Source organism: Trachemys scripta, chromosome 4 (assembly GCF_013100865.1).
Source record: "Trachemys scripta elegans isolate TJP31775 chromosome 4, CAS_Tse_1.0, whole genome shotgun sequence".
Classification (NCBI taxonomy): domain Eukaryota; kingdom Metazoa; phylum Chordata; order Testudines; family Emydidae; genus Trachemys; species Trachemys scripta.
Window position 1 is genome coordinate 46017939 of NC_048301.1, and position 6000 is coordinate 46023938.

Below are 6000 nucleotides of genomic sequence, written 5' to 3' on the forward strand. Positions count from 1 at the left end.
CCCTTTGGTAAGTGTCTTTCAAATGATTTGACATAATTGTTACTAAGTCATCTTTTTTTCTAATAGCATTTTCTGCTTCTATTTCATTTGTCAACTAGGTTCTTTATTTTTGTTTAGGCTTGCTATAATTTGAATAAATCTATAAAGATGGCCAAAATAATATTTACATGAAAGACTTAAAAACTCTGAAGGGGAATTTAAAGTTGCAAATTGATAGCTATGACATCTGGAACACATTGCCAGTAAATTTATTATTTTAATCCATCCATTGTTATCAGAATTAAATCTCATAAACTGCTATTATTCTTCACTCTTCTGGTTTTATATGTTCAGATGTAGAACACGCCTTACATGACATCTCTTCTTCAGTAAACCCAAGTCTGTTACCCACATTTTAAAGTTTAGATTATACATAAACTTACATTTTCTAATGTCTGTCTTCAGTAATTGTAAACAAAATATTATGCAACACTGGAGTAATACTTCAATCAAAATTGTACGTTATTTTTGAAGTATTTCTTTATCCAGTGTAATCGGTGTTTTTTCTTTTGAAAGCTGGTGAATGTTAGAATTCTCTTGACGCTATAGGTAGAACACCATGTTCTGATTTACCCTTTGACTTGCACAATACAGCTCAAATGTTACACTGATATTTTTCCCTATTTCATCTTTTCAGCTGATTCCTTTTTTTATGCTAGGTGTAATTCTGAGCATATTAAAAATGTGAAACAGTAATGGTGAACAGAAGCCAAGTATCAAACTTCAATTTTTATTTTTCCGTCTGGGTTTTTTTAAGGAAGTATTGAACAGATTTCACAAACTTTTAAGAAGAGCTTAAGATAGAGTGATTGGCATGTGTTGCATTTGTACTAAATAAGACTGCTGGATCTAGGTAATTTTATAGAACTCTTTTTTTTTTTTTTTTCTTTTTCCTTATAACTCTTAGTCGGTAAGTATAACTCCTGATTTCAGAGCTATTGCTTCATTACACATACTAACCTGTCATTCTCTTTAACCTGTAGCATGAACAGCAGTTACATAATGAAATTCTATCTATTCTGTCATCTGTGCTCATCTGTTAATGCCCTTCAACCTTTGCGGTTCGTGTCTAGTGTTTCACACCTGTTACTTTTATCTTTTCTTCCCCCTCCCCCACTTGTGTCCACTCCTTCCTCATCACTTCTTCATTCTCAACAAAGAAAGAAATGCTGTGATATTTCTTCTTCTAAAACCTCCACTAGAAAGCACTGACCACATCAAGGTAAAGGGCAAAGGCTTGAAACGGAAGGTCTTTCACACTAACTGTGAATGGCATGCTGTGCAAAACATCCATGGTTTTCTATTCTCTAATTCCCATTATTTTAAATGCTTTAATTCATTATAAAATTAGAGCAAGATAGAATTTCAAAAAACAAAGAGGGTGTGTGTTTCCCCACTTGCATTTTTTATAAGACATAGTGAGTTAGGCACTATCGTACCGTTCCAGATTGTTTGGTAATGCAGTACCTAGTTCATGAACAGAATTACTGTCACCAGCTGGGGAACAAATAACACAGTGCCTTTTCCTCCCCCTGTCACTTGGGTGGGTCATGTCAGTTTGAACAACATGGGAAGTACTGTGGTCTCTTTGGAGTAGGCAGATGATGGATCAGACAAGTAGAACATCTGAGTTGTTAAATCGGTTTGGTTTATGGCAATATGTTTTAGATACATACTTCTGCCTGAGTATGTGATTTCACTGACCCCTTTAGGGCATCATCAAAATAAATTATATTCAGAGATTTATACGTGTAATAAAGTGATCCCCTCTATGCATTGAGCTTACGCTGAGGAGTGGTAGCCTCAGTTTTGATTGTTACATCTATATTGTAGGGAAGAGGCCAGGGAACGGGAAAAATATAGGTTGATATTCTGGTCCCATCGAAGTCTCTTCAGGTTTTACCTTTGATTTGAGTGGGATCAGGATTTCACCCATAATTTCTACAGGCCAAAATTATCAGTAAGGATTCCGGTAATGAGATAAATCAATCTGCCAGGCTGTGCTACAAGTTAATTATAATTAGTTGAGTCTATCTGTTAGAGTTGAGTAAATAATGGAGTTTGTGGTTTGCTGGCAATTCTGAAAATTCAGGAAAAAATTGTTTTGAGTTGAAGTAAAAATAGAATTCCTTGGGTTGTTGGGGGGCTTTGTTTTGTAATGAGAAAAATTGGGGGGAAATGAATTGGATCAAAAACTAAATGTTTAATTTCAACCCCAATTTTTTTTTATTTCAGACATTTTCACAGAAGCAAAGGCTTTGATTCACAAAATTCAGGGGATGAGCCGGGGGGGGGGAAGGAAAGGCCTCTTTTATAACTCTTAATTCGGAGGTTAGGGTACTCACATGGGATGTGGGAGATCCAGGTTCAATTCTCCCCTCTGTCTGGTGTAGAAAAGGCATTTGAACTTCAGCATCTCCACAGTGCAGGAGAGTATCCTAGTCTCTGGGCTATGGGATATTGTGCTGGGGATCTTTCTCAATCTGTTCTGTTGAAGCTGTTCCATTTATTATAAATAGTCACTGGATTGGGGACTTATACTTCAGTCATCTCCCACATCCTAGGCGAGTCCCCTAACTACCAAGCTATAGAGCAGAGGTCCCCAAACTCTGGGGCACGTCCCTCAGGGGCAGGGAGGAATGTTCAGGGGCATGCCTAGGGCCCAGGCCAGCCCCCACAGGGGACAGGGAGGGAGGGCCTCCCCACCACAGCTCCAGCCAAGGCTCCACTCCCACCCCTGCCCCCAGTGTCAGCCCCCTTATCTCTATCCACGTCCCCCCCTCATGGAGCTGCAGCCCTGCTCCTGGCCCCAGCTTGGGGAGGGAGCGGGCACGGACAATGGAAAGGGAAGGCACAAGGTAAATGTTTGGGGATCTCTGCTATAGAGTCTGCTGGCTTGTTCGTTGTCATTCATAGGAGCAATCCATAGTCATTGGGACAGGGAAAGAGAGTGAGAGTGACTTGATAAGCCAGGTGGTTAAACCTAGAATGTAGGAGACACCAGTTCATGTTCCTGCTGCAATAACTACTTAAATATTTATTTAAAAAAAAAAAAAACGCTTTAACAGGACACATTGAGAGAGACCCACACCAGAATATCCCATAACCCAGTGGCTAGGACAATCACCTGTAATGTGGGAGATGCAAGTTCATATCCCTTCACTTTATCAGGGGAATTGAACCTGGGTTTCCCATATGCCAAGAGAGTATTCTAAGCACTGGCTAAAGCAGCGGTTCTCAACCCACAGGCTGCATGCAGCAGCAGTCCAATTAGCATGCAACTGTGGCTCAGCTGTTTACTAAAAAAAAATTCAAAATGTGCTGCTCTGGTCTGGCAAGGGGCGGGGCTGGCTGAAGGGGAGAGAGCATAAGGCAGCCTGCAGGAGCATTCCTACCAGCAGGAGGCTGGTGAGTGCTGCTGGGGGGGGGGGGGAGAGGGGGTCTTTGGGTGGGTTGGGGGAGCTCCTGGCAGTGAGGGGGTTGGGTGCTGGAGCTAGGGATTTGCAGGGGTGCTGCAGCATCCCTAGGTTTTAGGTGGGGCTCCGCTCCAGACCCGGTGCCTCAGGTCCTGGCATGTCCAGCACTCCGCTCCTGGTCTGGCACCGGGAGTCCTAGCTGCCAGACACAGTGGAACTCAGGTCCCGGATGCCTTGCCCCCCATGGCGGGGTCCGGGTCTGGCTGCCAGCTGCCCAACCCTGTGCAGCGGGGTCCTGGGGTCCGGGTCTGGCTGCACAGTCCCGCGCAGTAGGGTGCGGGTCCGGCTGGCAGAGTCCAGCCCCACACTGTAGGGTCTCCAATCTGGCTGCCTGGCCCCAGACGGCAGGTCTGGGTCCCAGCTATCCGTTCCTGCGCCCAGGGCTCGGCTCCTGGCCCCTCTCTCTGGAGGGGTCTCTGGACACGGGGGCGCTGGGCATAGGGACTGTGGCGGGGAGGGTGTTGGGAGGGGTGTGCTGTGGCTCTCAACCTACAGCCCATGTAACACATTGTGGGCCGCAAATGCATCTCACAATGATAAACAGGTTGAGAACCACTGGGCTAAATGTTATAAGGGACATCCTCTTTCCCATCCTCTACATGTTTTGTTAATCTGTTACTTTGTTTACATGAAAATGCCTGAAATCAGAACAAAATATTTCAAGTTTTGACATAATCTAAACATTTAGAGTTCTTCAGTTTGGTCAAAACTATTTGGCAAATTCAACACATCACTGATAATTTCAGCTGAACTGAAACTGCATTTTTTTTGGCTAATAAACTATTCAAGGAAAAAAATTCACCCAACTCTGTTTATTGTAGATACTCAAGAGGGACTGACGAACACAGTTCTAAATCTCTGCACACAAAAATAATTAGAGAGAACTCAACTTTGATCTCTCATTTGTTACTTTTTCTTTTGCATCTTTTTGTGGGAGATGATGTTGAGGATGGAAGAATTGGGTGGTGTGGTTTTCATAATGAGCTCTCAAAAAAAGTCTCTGAGCCTTCTGAGGGTGCTCAGGTAATGAGTTGCCTTCTGTAATCTTAAATTCATCTTGTTCCTTCTACAAAGAAAATAAAGCATGTAGAACATCCAGTTAGTAAGATCTGTTCAAGCTTCTGCCTTGTGCATCTGGAGGAATTTGTCTTCTGGTGCTTTTTACTAAATATTAGGTCCTACCACTGGGGGCCCCTCAGTGATCCCCTTCTCCCAGTTCTGCCTTTTCAGTTGCTTTCCTAGAATTCACTGCATACTCACCAAGCTGTTAATCCTTCACATTCTGACTGCCAAGTGAATTTGCTTTCTCTATGGTTATAGTTTGATTAATAACTCTCCATCCTTGAAGAAAGCTGTCGTGTTTGCCCTCCTGACAAGAGGAATGGTGGTGTCCATTTCAGTCCTGTCTCATTGCAGAGATTGAGGTTTACAGTACCTTGTAGACTAGGGAGAGTTCTTGGCATAGTTTTTTCTTTAGGGGTTAATTTGTTCTGTTGCTACTTTCATGTTCAGTGAAGTTTCCCACAGTTGGTAAAGGGTTGTATATGCTGTGCACTGATGGCGTAGCTCCAGTTCCCATCTGTTCCCTGTCTGTAGATTTCCTTGCTGTGAGTGAGGAAGACTGGACTAACAAGCTTGGTGTCCTCTGCAGGCTCCTGCCCAGAGACCCAGCCAGGCGAAACTCCAGCAGCAGTGCAGGTGGATGGGACCGATTTAGCCTCTCCAATGTCTCCTCGGACTAGCAAGAGCCGAATGTCCATGAAACTTCGCCGCTCCTCTGGCTCAGCCAACAAGTCCTAAACATTGAGAAACCTGCAGCTTCCTAATAAACAATGATCAGCAACCCCCTAGTTCACTGACTCTCTGCTTTCAGTTAAAGGAAAATGTTCCTGATATGTGTCTCTCCCATAGCCAGCGCAGCCTTTTCCTTTACATTTATTTTAAACAGCGACACTGGAATTTTATTTGTAATTTAATATTTTAGCTTTTGTTGGTTTTTTTTATAAAACTCCAGGCTGCCATATTATTTTCAGTGTAGTTTCTTCTCTGCACTTTTTACCTTCCAGGATGATGATGTCTAAAGTAGACACTTTTAACCCTGTTGTTAACCTCAAGCCACACACGGAATTGGAGACTGCAGTCTTATTACATTTTATTTATTGTGCCCCCATTGCAATTTTCTTTGTAACAGAAATAAATAAATATGTACAATTTGAAAATGAATGTACAATTTTAAATTCCAAATGCATTTGTAACGTCCTCATCAAATGTCACAGATATTGTTCATGCACAGGATGTGTACAGATTATTTATGTTATAAGAATAAAATACTTAAAATAAATGGTCTTTTAGCATTTCAGAGTTCAAATGAGAGAATTTGCTAGCAGCACCAACTCCTTCATTATGTAATGTATCATTTCATAACTGTGCAGGTGATGCCATAACCTATGCCCAAATACCAGAAAAAATCACTGTGCTGAAATTC

The 6000-nt window shown here is 42.4% G+C and overlaps 1 protein-coding gene across 1 annotated transcript in view; it reads left to right on the forward strand.

The window, feature by feature from the left end:
* Positions 1-5255, forward strand: part of RALGAPA1 (Ral GTPase activating protein catalytic subunit alpha 1) — a gene marked incomplete in the record, with an annotated part of 246933 nt that extends 241678 nt beyond the window's left edge. The window contains 2 exon segments of the mRNA XM_034768622.1: positions 947-949; positions 5167-5255.
* Positions 5256-6000: the final 745 nt, after the last annotated feature.